This window comes from Octopus sinensis, linkage group LG12 (genome assembly GCF_006345805.1).
Source record: "Octopus sinensis linkage group LG12, ASM634580v1, whole genome shotgun sequence".
In the NCBI taxonomy this organism is placed as follows: domain Eukaryota; kingdom Metazoa; phylum Mollusca; class Cephalopoda; order Octopoda; family Octopodidae; genus Octopus; species Octopus sinensis.
In genome coordinates, this window is record NC_043008.1 from 21,221,899 (window position 1) to 21,236,898 (window position 15,000).

At 36.2% G+C, this 15,000-nt stretch overlaps 1 protein-coding gene across 1 annotated transcript in view; it reads left to right on the top strand.

Moving 5' to 3' along the window:
- The window catches only part of LOC118765693 (uncharacterized protein PB18E9.04c-like), a 206,946-nt gene that overhangs the window by 129,202 nt on the left and 62,744 nt on the right, over positions 1–15,000 (top strand). The window lies entirely within an intron of this gene.

The following is a 15,000-nucleotide window of genomic DNA, read 5'->3' on the forward strand; positions in this document are numbered from 1 at the left end:
AATGCAAAATTTTTACTTTTCAAAAATTCCAATTCTAAAGGGTGGAAACAAACCCGAGCAATGCCAGGCGATACTGCTAGTACGTGATAGTATGAAAGTTTCAGGTGTCTTCAGTGAGTCGGAATTAAAATTCAAGAGCTACTTTCACTTCTTATTCCATAGAGTTTGTTAAAAAAACAAAACAAAACAAATGCCAGTACTTGCTGTTATTGTTGGTGTTGTTGTTGTTGTTTAGATGCAGGTTATTTCTGATGAAGTAGATCTAGGTACTAGTGAAGGAGCCAAGGAGCCCGAGCTAACAAGGTGGCTGGAGTCAAAAGAATGCCTGAGGCAATGAAGGAGTTTGATCTGCTAGAAATAAGAGCTTAACCCCCATCTTAAACAGTGCCAATGATATACAGAGATTGATTCATATGACTTAACCATACACTACATAAAACGGCTTTTTGTAATTGTCATCATTGTCTTCATCATCATCATCATCATCATTTACTGTCCACTTGTCCATGCCTGCATGGGTCAGATGAAATTTGTTGAGGCAAATTTTCTATTGCTGTATTCCTTTCCCGTTGCCCAGCCCCTCACTTGTTTCCAAGTAAAGTAGCATTTACCATAGTTTCCCTGTATCTAGACATGTTTTCCCATGGAAGATTGGAAATGAGCAAATTGCTTGTAGGAAGGGTGGTGCTTGTTTACAACTATCACATGATATCAGGACAAGGATACACCCAAACACATGCTCACACACACACACAAATGTGTGTGCACGCGCACATACACCCACATTTAATGGGGCTCTTTTAGTTCCCATCTACCAAATAAGCTCATAAGGTTTGGTTGACCCAGTAGTACACCTGATGCCCCCCCATCACCATACACCATCTCATTTCTCCTTTTCCTTTAAAGACTTTTTCACTGTTCACTTCCTGTGCATATTCTATATGCTGTTCCTACAGTTTGGGTTGCTTTTTCTGATTAGTTGTTGTTGTGCACCTGAACACTGTATACAATAAGTTCATTATTATAGTAAACTAATTAACTAACTGATTGCTCAAGTGATTATTTGACTGATCGATCAATCAGCTGGTTTGTCAGAGTCCTTTCACTGCTATTTGCAATCCCATCAGTGACATGTCCTTCTTATTCAAGGTTTGTCTTTTTGTCTCCAACTTTTTCTTAATATATATATATAAAGCTGAAGTTGCCTGTGTATGACAGGTTTGGTAGTCTTCAACTAACACTATCTCCTCCGAGACCCTGCAGTGCAAGTTCACCAAAATTGAGAGTATGATAGAAGAAGGCTTGCTCTTCATTCCATAGAAGAAAAAATTCAAATTGGACCATGTTAACACCAAAAATTATTTACATTAAAAAGGTGCTTTTTTCCAATGAAAATCCCTATTTTTCACGATTTTTTGACTGCTGAGTCGCCATTTGTTGGTGTATTTCAACCAGAAAAATGTTCACTTAAAGAGAATAACAAGCTACATAATGCCAAACTTTTACTTTTCAAAAACTCCAGTTCTCTAAGGGTCGAAACAAACCCAAGCAACGCCGGGTGATACTGCTAGTACTATCTAAAGCACAACAATCTGTGGAGCTGGTGGAATCTTCCCCTGCATTGAACACTGATTTATCACATGTAGTGTTTTTGTTTGTGGGGTTGTCATTAAATTTTTTTATACATGCTAGCAGAATTGTTGTTACCTTCTCAGTACTACTGCTCTTTAGAACAATTACACCACTTGAAAATTTACTTAGGAGGTTGTAACCATGAGTAATTAGCCACAAACAAAATAAGACTGTATCAGTAACAAAATATGAAACATACATATTGACTAAGTTTCTGATGCTCTTTGTATCTATCTACAAATTGAACCAAAGTGGGAGCCTTTAAGTGGTCATGCAATCTGCAAGATACAGCAGCCAAACCGCCTTCAAATCATAGATACATTCTTCAAAAGTGAGAATATATCGAGGTGGAGAAAGAAGGAGAAGCAGAGATAAAAATGGACTGATATCACCAAGTAATGGGTTGGTCAGTTGTTAGTGGAGCTGTTAGAAATGGAAAAACCTGGTGTGCAGTACATCATAACAGTAGCCCTAAGCTCTATCACAAGTTTGGGGCCCAACAGGAGAGAATATATATGTATATATATCAAAAAGTGTAATTACACATGGACTGTTGGCAACTTTTTCCACCATCTTTCTTTTCCTTTGGACTTGCCTATGTTTCCTGTTTCCAAAGAAGAGCTGTGCTCGAAATGTAAAACAACTATGTTTTTTCCTGCCTAAGCGTCTTATTAATACTTTGCATGTGCTCACATCCCTGCAGTGTTGTGTTTTTCTTGTTGTCTTTTTTCTCTATTTTTTAAAATTAACTATACATACATATATACAGGGATATCCATAATATCTCAGAAACAGCTGTGAGACTATTTCATTATAAATGTCCCGAAAACTCCTCACAGCCTTGGATTTGTTATCTCATTCTATCTAATATGTATATATATTTGTATATATATATGTATATATATGTATATATATATATGTATATATATATATGTATATATATATATGTATATAGATGTATATATATAGTATATATATGTATATATATATATGTATATATATATATGTATATATATATATGTATATAGATGTATATATATAAGTATATATAAATACATACATACATACATACATACACATATATTCTTATACATTTGGATAGACAAACTCTTGGGTAGTTATGGAATTACTCAAAAGTGTAATTAAACAATAAAGTGTTGATGTCTCAACTTTGTTTCCATATCTTTGCTGATACATTCGTCGAATGTTTTTCAGTTTACCAATCTGTTACTTCTTGTCGGGTGGTCTCTTACAATCTTTGGGGCAGTTTATTATTTCATCAGATTGGACGACAAGACCAGCCAAAGTAGTTGCGCCATGTAATTTTGGGTTTTATATAATAATATGGACAATGGAAACTAATTATAGGAAGAAAGTTCCCCAACAATGGTGGAAGTAATGAGGAAGCCGGATTGATTTCTGACGGTCAGCATCCGAAGAATTTGTTAGAAGATTTGTGATTGAATTTAGTATAGCAGTGAAGTGTGTTGTTCATGGTACATATCTCTATTGTTATTTCACTTGAAAACGTCGCAGAATAACAGGTCAGTGGGCAAATCATTTGCGATAAGTAATAAATGAAAGTGTGGAATGCAATGAGGAAGAGACCATAATTTAGAATAATGGCTCATTACGGACGGACGGACGTGGGCAAATACAAAGGAATTCTAGCTTACAAATAGCAAACTGTCTTCAAGTAAACATATTTATTTCGTGGCTGTTTGTTTGTATGTGGTTTTTATAATCATGGCTTTACACATTCTGAAGACATGATTGTGTGTGTGAGGTGGTGGTGGTGATGAGAGTGAAGCATGTGTATGTGTGTGTGTAAGAGTGGATTATGCAAAAGTCTTTTCGTGTGTGGTAAGGATTGGTTCAGTTAAGAATAATATTGCTGGCTATTGAAACTTTATAATGTTATTGATGAATTATTGGTTATTTCTCTCCTCATCTCAGCTTGCCTTATTAGGACGGCGTGTGTGGTTTTTCTGGCTGGCTAGCTCTAACTATTTTTAGAGCATTGATGATGCAACTGACTGGATTTAATGTGTGTGTGTGTGTGTGTGTATACATACATTCATGCATACATACATACATACATACATATATATATATATATATACATAAGTGCGTGTGTGTATATGTCTGAACACATACACACACACACACATATATATAATATATATGCACACATATAGGTGCAGGAGCAGCTGTGTAGTAAGTAGCTTGCTTACTAACCACATGGTTCCAGGTTTGGTTCCACTGCGTGGCATCTTGGGCAAGTTTCTTCTACTATAGCCTCTGGCCAACCAAAACCTTGTGAGTGGATTTGGCAGACAGAAATTGAAAGAAGCCCGTCGTATATATATATATATATACATATATAGATATACGTATATATATGTATGTGTGTGTATATGTTTGTCTCTCCGCTATTGCTTTTCAACCAATTCTAGTTTGTTTACATCCACATACAATAAGTACTAGGCTTACAAAGAATAAGTCCTCGGATCATTAGCTAGACCAAAAGCAGTGCTCCAGCATGGCTGCAGTCAAACGACTGAAATAAATAAAAGAATACATATATGTAAATGTGTGTGTGTGTGTGTGTGTGTATAGTGATAGATAGATAGATCGATAGATAGATAGATAGACAGACAGACAGACAACGAAAGAGAGAGAGAGTAATATGTGATATTCACAGTAAGGTCAAGCACTCAAGATGTTTACTTTGCAACTATGACAGGCGCAGGAGTGGCTGTGTGGTAAGTAGCTTGCTAACCAACCACATGGTTCTGGGTTCAGTTCCACTGTGTGGCACCTTGGGCAGGTGTCTTCTGCTATAGCCCCGGGCCGACCAACACCTTGTGAGTGGATTTGGTAGGCGGAAACTGAAAGAAGCCTGTCGTATATATGTATATATATGTATGTGTGTGTGTTTGTGTGTCTGTGTTTACGTCCCTGTCACTTAGCGGTTTGGCAAAAGAGACCGATAGAATAAGTACTGGGCTTACAAAAAGAATAAGTCCCGGGGTCGAGTTGCTCGACTAAAGGCGGTGCTCCAGCATGGCCGCAGTCAAATGACTGAAACAAGTAAAAGAGTAAAAGAGTATGACATTCTGGGTTCAGTTGCACTGCATTGCATCTTGGGAAAATGTGATTTCCTATAGCTTTGGGTCAATCTATGACTTGTGGTTGAAATTAGTCCGATTGAGAACTCGTATGACTCTACTACTGCTGACTTTCTACGACTGACTGTCTGACTTTATAGTAGTCCTCATACAACTTTATCATGTAGGATGTGGAGTACCATCTTCACTACAACAAAGGCTCATTTGCAACCAGTTTTATATCTTGGAGAGGAACAGAACCAGCTAAGTTAACTCTCTGTAGACGAAACATATAAAGATGAGGTGTTCACAGTACATAACTTCACTGTATATAAATAAAAACCCATAGATTATAATAGGATTTATCATTTTGACTTCAGGAACATGAGTAACCAGTTTTGGTTGAAATTACAGTAATTAATAAGATTCAATTTCAGTAAGTGAATGACAGGTTTGAACTTAATGGCACCAAAAGAATAAGAATTACAGAAGTAGATCAGCAGACATAGACTAAAATAGATGCAGACGTACACGTAATGCTCTGGATGGCATTGTAGTTTTCTCTTTTGAATACAAGAAGACTCTTGGTCTTCTTTTGTGATTATTTCAGCTGAAGTTTTCTCCCCCAGATACTTTCTTTATTACATTGATTCTCTCGTGTCTTTTCTTCATCTTTCTCTCTATCCTTCCAACTCTTTCTTCTCTCATTCTTTTCCCACAAACGGTTATGTATATTATGTCTATTTTAAAAGTAGCTTTGAGTCGTTACGTTGCTTGTAATTGGCTATTTTAACTGTCATATTTCACTGTACAATTCTCTCGGAAAAACAAAAACAAAAACAAAAAAATGAAATACTTTAAATTTAGATCTTAACTGTAATGGAATTCAGAGACTTAAACATATACTTGTGATATGATTTTGATTCGGAGAATTTCAAGTGCATCAAATGTTTACAAACTTATTCCGATCCTCGTCAATATCTTGTTGCTAAGTTGCCGTCTGGTTTAGGCATGATTAAATTGTCTGTCTGTTATCTGTTATCTGTTATCTTTTATCTTTTACTTGTTTCACTCATTAGACTGTGGTCATGCTGGGGCACCACCCTTGAAGAGTTTGGTTGAACAAACCAATCCCGGTTGATAATTTTTCTTTTTAAGCCTGGTACTTGTTCTGTTGATCTCTTTTGCCAAACTACTAGGTTAGTGGACACAAGCAAATCAACACTATTTGTTAAAAAGTGGGATACAAACACACACATACATGTGCATGCACACACACACTTACTCACTCAGTCACACTCACATACACACATACACACACTCATTAACTCACACACACACATACATATACACTCACTCACACACTTACATGCACACACTCACTCACACACTTACACACACACACACAATAAATATACTATATATATATAGTAGATCTGACTGCCAGATCTGACTGGCCTGGTGCAGCCTTCGGGCTCCCCAGACCCCAGTTGAACCGTCCAACCCATGCTAGCATGGAAAGCGGACGTTAAACGATGATGATGATGATGATGATGATCATCATCATCATCATCGTTTAACGTCCGCTTTCCATGCTAGCATGGGTTGGACGATTTGACTGAGGTCTGGCGAACCAGATGGCTGCACCAGACTCCAATCTGATCAGGCAGAGTTTCTACAGCTGGATGTCATTCCTAACGCCAACCACTCCGAGAGTGTAGTGGGTGCTTTTATGTGCTACCGGCACGAGGGCCGGTCAGGTGGTACTGGCAACAGCCACGCTCAAATGGTGCTTTTAATGTGCCACCTGCACAGGAGCCAGTCCAGCAGCACTGGCAATGACCTCGCTCGAATGTATTTTCATGTGCCACCAGCACAAGTGCCACTAAGGTGAAGCAGGTAACGATCATTCTCAAATGATGTTTTTTATGTGCCACGTGGATGAAAACAGGAGAAACAGAACTCAAAATATGAGTATATGTATATTTTTATTAATATTTAGCAGAACTAACAGAGTGATTCAATGTCTAAGAGTTCCATGCATTGGCACTTATCAAACTATAGTTTAATAGATTAATATATATGTATATATATATATATTAATGTATGTGTGTTTGTGTGTGTGTGTGTTTGTCTGTGTGTGCATATGTATGTATGTATGTATGAATATGATGGGCTTCCTTGAGTTTCCATCTACCAGATCCACTCATAAGGCTTTGCTTTACCCAAGGCTATAGTGGAAGACACTTGCCCACGGTGTCATCCAATAAAACTGGTTTGGAAGCAAGCTTCTTACCCACACAGCTATGCCCATATACCTATGTCACCTATGTTAATGTAATTATAATATTTACTTTAGTAAAATGACAGATCTGTTTCTGTACTGGCTGCTAAGGTAACAATCTGCTTCCCCGAGGGAAGACGCAAATCTGTGGTAAGTTGCACTCTATTTTCTCAGTAAACAAACCTGCCACTTTTCTGGTGTGAAAAATGAAAACATAAAATGTATTCGATATTAATTTAAAAGTGACATAAAAAATGAGTACAGATTCCTTAAAGGCAACAAGAAACAATTTCAAAATCTAAACATGAATCTTTTCCAACAGTTGTAACCTACCAACATAACCAAAATAGAAATAATTTACTCTTGATATGCGTTAATACAGTTTTTAATTCCAACCTTTCAGAGGGTTCTGAATATTAAAAAATAAATAAATAATAAGAAAGATTAATAAATAAAAAAATGCACACAGGTGAAGGAGTGGCTATGTGGTAAGTAGCTTGCTTACCAACCACATGGTTCTGGGTTCAGTCACACTGTGTTGTACCTTGGGCAAGTGTCTTATACTATTGCCTCGGGCAGACCAAAGCCTTATGAGTGGATTTGGTAAATGGAAACTGAAAGAAGCCTGTTGTATATATACATATGTATATATAATATATATACCTATATATATATATATATATATACACACACATATATATATACATATAAATATTTTTATATATATATATATAGGTATATATATATGTATATATATATACACACACACACACACACACCATGTATATATTTGTGTGTCTATGTTTGTACCTCCTTCCATTGCTCGACAACTTATGTTGGTGTGTTTACGTCCCTGCTACTTAGTGGTTTCAGCAAAAGAGACCGATAGAATAAGTCCTGGGGTTGATCTGTTCGGCTAAAGGCAGCACTCCAACATGGCCACAGCCACAGTCAAATGACCGAAACAAATAAAAGAATAAAAGAATAATCCTTCAGTGAATTTTTGGATCCCTTTGCAAAATAAATCAAATTCCATGAACATTGCAGAAAACCCCTAGTGATTAAAGTGATTGATGATATCATGTTAATATAGTTGTGATTACTAATGGAATTTGGTAGTTGGTATTTGGTGAATAACTCTCAGCATTTATATATTTATATAAGAGAATGATGTATGAGAGATAAATAGTATATGTCATTTTGATTGAGCTCATCTCAACAGCCGACCACCTCTTGCAAATCTAGGCATTGAAATGTCCTGTTGCTGGTACAAGCTTCCAGCTGCTGCAGTGATTTGTCACATTTGTAAGTAGTGGATTTTGATGCACTTAGGTGCATAGCCTTGGCTCCATTGGATCTGTGACAAAACTCTGTAGAAAAACGGATGTGGTGTACAAGACTTATCTAGCTGACTGGAGATTATGACAGTTTTTTAAACTTTCAGATTTGTTAAAAGCTTAACCCATTTGTTACAATATTTCTGTTGAGATGCTTTATGTTTCTTTCAATTATTTTAAATATAACAAAGAATTTAGTAAAATAACTTAGTTATCATTAAGCTAGTGTTAGAAACATAAATTGTGACTAAGGTTTGGTGGAAGATTTTAATTCAAAACTTATGAAAACAAGACATTTGTACCCAGAGCCAGAGCCGGTTTCAGCCGGGTTCATAACAAAAGGGTTAATCTAATAATTCAACAGTGATGTATCCAGTGGTTCCCAACCTTTTCACTACAATTGACATATCTTATTTAAATTAATTTAAATAAAATTAATTTTTCTCACGAATACCAGGTTTTTGAAAGGTCCAAGTTCTCACTAAACTTTGAACTCAACTCACAGACATCCCTTTGTGAAATCCCAGGTATCCACATATCTCAGGTTGTGAATCACTGTTGTATGACATTATAAAAAATTTTTAATGCTTGGCTGATTCTTGACAAATTTTCTGTGCCTAGGGTACTATCAAAAGATTGTTACACCTCCCAAGTATATGAACAAGTCAATTACTTTCAGCTATGCATTGTAAATCTGTAAACATAAATTGTGACTAAGGTTTGGTGGAAGATGTTAATTCAAAACTTATGATGACAAGGTATTTGTATCAAGAGCCAGAGCCTGTTTCAGCCGGGTTGGTAATGAAAGGGTTAATCTAATAATTCAACATTGATGTATCCAGTGGTTCCCAACCTTTTCACTATAATTGACATATCTTATTTAAATTAATTTAATTAAAATGAATTTTTCTCATGAATACCAGGTTTTTGAAAGGACATATGTTTTGCAGAGGCCGATTACCAAACAACATGTTCTAAGTTTTCCTACATGTAGGATTATTCTCTACACATCATAGGCGCAGGGGTGGCTGTGTGATAAGAAACCTGCTTCCCAACCACATGATTCCAGGTTCAGTCAAACCATCCAACCCATGCCAGCATGGACAACAGATGTTAAATGATGATGATATATATATAGGCACAGGAGTGGCTGTGTGGTAAGTAGATTGCTTACCAACCACATGGTTCCGGGTTCATTCCAACTGCGTGGCACCTTGGGCAAGTGTCTTCTACTATAACCTCGGGCCGACCAAAGCCTTGTGAGTGGATTTGGTAGACAGAAACTGGAAGAAGCCCGTCGTATATATGTATATATATATATATGTATTTGTGTGTATATGTTTGTGTGTCTCTGTTTATCCCACCACCATTGCCTGACAACCAATGGTGGTGTGTTTATGTCCCCGTAACTTAGCGGTTCAGCAAAAGAAACTGATAGAATAAGTACTAGGCTTACAAAGAATAAGTCCTGGGGTCGATTTACTCGACTAAAAGGCGGTGTTCCAGCATGGCTGCAGCCAAATTGCTGAAGCAAGTAAAAAAGAAAATATATATATACTCACACACACATATAAACACACTCATGTATCTATAAGTATTTATGTGGATATCTTTGCATGCCTGTGTGTATTTGTGTGTGTGTAAAAAGACCCCCTTCGGTCACGAGTGACCATGGGATTGCACCTAGAAAGTTACCCTCCTAGACACAAGTCCGGGCAAGGTTGTTTTATGGAAGACCAGCAGTCGCCCATGCATACCAGCCTTCCCTCTCCACGCCACCAGTGTTATCCAAGGGAAAGACAAAGGTCGATACAGCTTGGCACCTGTGACGTCGCAACTCATTTCTACAGCTGAGTGAACTAGAGCAACGTGAAATAAAGTGCCTTGCTCAAGAACACAACACGCAGCCCGGTCCGGGATTCGAGCTCACAACCTCACGATCGTAAGCTCGACGCTCTAACCACTGAGCCATGCGCCTTCACGTGTATGTGTGTGTGTATGTATGCCAAAATATATGTTTCTTGCAAATGGAATATAAAATTGTAGAATCCAACTAAAAATGTCTTTCTAATGTAAGATTCTTTTAGAAAGTTGCTCTGTTTCGTTTCTGGTCACATTGCTTTTACTGTATGAAGTTTGACAAACTGAAAAATTATTTCAACTATGTCGGCTTCTGTTATATTTACTGGAAAATATTTCTTTAATGATATTGCAGTTTATCCTCAAAAGGAAAACAAAAAAAAAATTAATTTTCTTTTCTACTTTTGTAAAATCAATTTTAAATAAAAAAACCAAAAAAATCTAAATAATAGGAAGAAAAAAAGTAAATATTTTGGTTTTCAAAAATATAGTTCTTTTAAGTTGTGTATCTTAGTAAATAAAGAGAAACGTTATGTTTGGAAGCAGTGAAGTTGTACGCATCCAGAAAATTTGATGTTTATGTGAAAATTTCATGTATCATGCTTAGCGAACTATGAAAATGATAATTCAAAGCAGAAATAATATTCTATTTTTTTCCTGTAGGTAAACAGTATTGAAAATAAAATATTCTAAAAATGACAAAGAAGAGAATGACATTGTTTCCATGCAATTGTATTGAGACCATGATTCTTACGTTCTGCAATTTTTATGTTACTTTCAGGGAAATAAGTTAGTTTCGAATATTGATAGGATTGTTTTCAAAGTTAGTCATAAGTAATCTCTTTTCTTTGTATAAGTACTAAAACTATTCACATGTAAAATTCTACTACTACTATTATTATTATTATTATTATTATTATTATTATTATTATTATTATTATTATTATTATTAATAATAATAATAATGATAATGATAATAATAATAATAATAATAATAATAATAATAATGATAATAATAATAAAATAATGATAATAATAATAATAATAATAATAATAATAATAATAATAATAAAATAATGATAATATAATAATAATAATAATAATAATAATAATAATAATAATAATAATGATAATAATAATAAAATAATGATAATGATAATAATAATAATAATAATAATGATAATGATAATAATAATAATAATGATAATAATAATAATAATGATGATGATGATGATAATATTATTACTATTATTATTATTGTTGTTATTGTTATTATTGTTATTATTATTATTATTATTATTATTATTATTATTATTATTATTATTATCCGATGCTTTTTTTGTTCTACCATGAAGTCAGTGTAGGTATATTTGTTGGAATTTCTTGCTTGTATTGGAACTAGAATAACTGTAATAAGATTAAAAGCGTTGACAGATCAAGAAACGAAAAAAAAAAACCCCAAAAAACAAACTGAAATATAGTTTGCTGTGGATTATCTCATTTTCTTTTTCATATAAAATACATCAGCTGTTGGCTTAGTTAAGTAGGAGAGATTGAAGTTTGTATGATGCCAAGTAAGTATAGTATTTAAACAAATATAGATGAGATTTCTATTATACTATGGTTGAGGAAATCCACCCCTATTCCCACCCCCAGCTCCCTGTTTAAATCAAAATAATTACCTACACTATAGTTTCTCTATTGTAGTTGAGAAGTTACTGTCATAAGTTATCGAAATTTGTACTTCAAAGCAAAACAGTTTTTGATGATGGTTTCTTATTTTGGCACAAGGCCAGCAATTTCAGAGAAAGGGTTAAATTGAATACATTGATCCCAGTGCTCAACTGGTATCTGTTTTATCGACACCGAAAGGATGAAAGGCAAAGTTGACCTCGGTAGAATTTGAACTCTGAGCACAAAGATACACAGAATGCCACTATGCAGTTTGCTCAGCATGCTAACAATTCTGCCAGCTTGCCCTTGCCACATTCATACAACTGTTGATAATAGTTTGTGATATGTTGGGTTAAGAGTCACTTGAATGACAAAATGGTAGAAAGCTGCCCGCAATTGATAACATATCTCTCATGGTTACAGAAAATGTGTGACTTGTGTCCCATGAGTAACTTGTGAACTTTTACTCCATCCAATTGATTTTAACTCAGAATTTTTTTTATGCACCCTTTTCAAGCCTAGCAAGGTTCATGAGCATGGTTTCCCGGTTTCTATGATGTATGTCTTCCTCCCAGCTGGATGGGACGCCAGTCCATTGCAGCTTTACTCAAGAAACAGAAAGGAAGAGTGAGAGAAAGTTGGGGCGAAAGAGTACAACAGGGGTTGCCAACGCCCGGTCTTGGGATTGAAACCGCGATCCTCCGACCGCTAGTCTGCTGTCCTAACCACTGGGCCATTGCGCCTCCCTAACTCAGTATGCTACACACAATTATTTATAGTTCCATTTGCTTTGAAATACACCATCAAGATAGTTTTTACATTTTTCTCAATGTTTTTATTGTTATATTCTAAATGTAGAGAATACTGTCATAATATTGCCATGAATCTAGTAACATTGTGGTCTATCATGATCAAATTAGTTTGATGGCTCCCATTCCTCTTTAGAAATCGGATTCACAGGAGCTGTTGAAGTCATCCCTGCCTGCTTATGAAACACCGTCTATTTTATTGTACTGTTATACAGAGGTATCCTTATCATAACTGACATGTTTACAGCTCAGTGGTTTTAGACATTTGAGAGCTAAGTGTCTTAGACATTGACACGATACAGCACCACAGGCTAGAAACAAACTGTCACTTCCTTGACTTGTTTCTTGTCATGTACTCTATCAAAGTCGACGTCCGTGATTGCAATAATGCTTGTACAACATTACATTATGCTGAAGTAAAATGGTTGTCAAAATTTTAATCTGATTTGCTCACAAGGAATGATTCATTGATGAAGCTAAAATTATTTGAAGTAAACAAAATAAATGATAGGTCTGTTTCTATCAGTGATTGGCAGTCGATTGAGTCTGTGAAGTGTCTGCAACGTCCTTTCATTCTGTCACTGCTTTCCTTGCTGTAAAAGTATGAGCCATTTGTTGGTTGTGTAATTGTATTTTTACAGTTGCCGGTTCAAATCATATTGGAAAGAAGTTTTAATCTTGTTACAAGAAGATCCAATGGAAAGTTTGTTGGGATTAGATGAAAAGAACTCTGAGGAAGTGCAACATCAGACTCAAAGACACCAAGGATGCTACTCCTGACTGTACCACTTCTCAGTAGCTGTGTGGAGACAAAGTTCATATTTTGGGAATGGAGAGGGCAATCAGAGGACAATGGCAGAGGCCCAGAAGTGATGCAACTATGTGTGTAGCATACTGAGTTAAGGAGGTGCAATGGCCCAGTGGTTAGGGAAGCAGACTAGCGGTCGGAGGATCACGGTTTCGATTCCCAGACTGGGCGTTGTGTGTGTTTATCGAGCAAAAATACCACCTAAAAGCTCCATGACGCTCCAGCACTACTACCACTACTGCTACCATCACCACATATACATGTCCCATCTACACTAGAGCTTGTGGGTTTAAGAGCGGACACATCAGCTATCCAAGATCTCACTGTAATGTATAGTGGTTCAATCATAACATTTGTAACCTATTTTAGTGTTATTACAGCCCTAACACACAGTACTGTCATTTGTTACTTATTGTACTATAATTACAGCTCTAATATATATTACTATGGAAATTGTAGTTGTGATACCTGTGCCGGTGGCACGTAAAAAGCACCATCCAAACACCGCCTTGACTGACTTATGTGCCGGTGGCATGTAAAAAGCACCAACCGATTGTGGCTGCTGCCAGCCTCGCCTGTCACCTGTGCTGGTGGCATGTAAAAAGCACCCACTACACTCACGGACTGGTTGGTGTTAGGAAGGGCATCCAGCTGTGGAAGCACTGCCAGATCAGACTGGAGCCTGGTACAGCCTCCTGGCTTCCCAGACCCTGATCGATCCCTCCAACCTGTGCTAGCATGGAAAGCGGACGTTAAACGATGATGAGGATGATGATGATGATGATGATGACATTATGTTTATTTATTCATCTTGTTTTTCTTACATAAAAATTCTGATATTACATCTATCTAGATCTTTATTAACTTTTTAAAATCTATATTTTTTTTTTCACCAGGTCAAAGGACTACCTCACATCTGAGGTCATTTTGTGTCCAAGTCCGCAATTCATCCTTGTATGGAATTCTGTTGCCATATTTGGGCAGATGCACCGTTTTGTCACTTGGATCTCTTTGGCCAGGTTCAGAAGCGAATTCCTAATTTGATCGGTTCCTCTCTTGCGTCAACTCTGCAACCCTTGTCACATCGACATAATACCCTCAGTCTTAGTTTTTTCTATCATTATTACCACAGAAAGTGCTCTGATGATCTTTTAGTCTTGGACCACTTTGTGCTGTCTCACCCAACTTGAGACCCATAGCGTCTTCATACAAATGCTGTTGTGCTTCCATGAATATGGAAGTCTTCTTTCTATGGTTATGGCTTTTATTTTTGAACTACCAGACTTTGGAATTCTTTTCCATCTCTTTGTCTTTCCCCTTCTTATAACCTGAACTCATCAAAGCCTAAAGTAAATCCGTTCCTTTCACCTTAATTTTTCCTTCTTCATGGTCATTTCTTCTCACCTCCCAATCTTGAAAAATTAAACTAAAGGTTCTGATGAACATGCAGTTAGTCAAGCATAAAAATCATTAAAAAATAACTGTT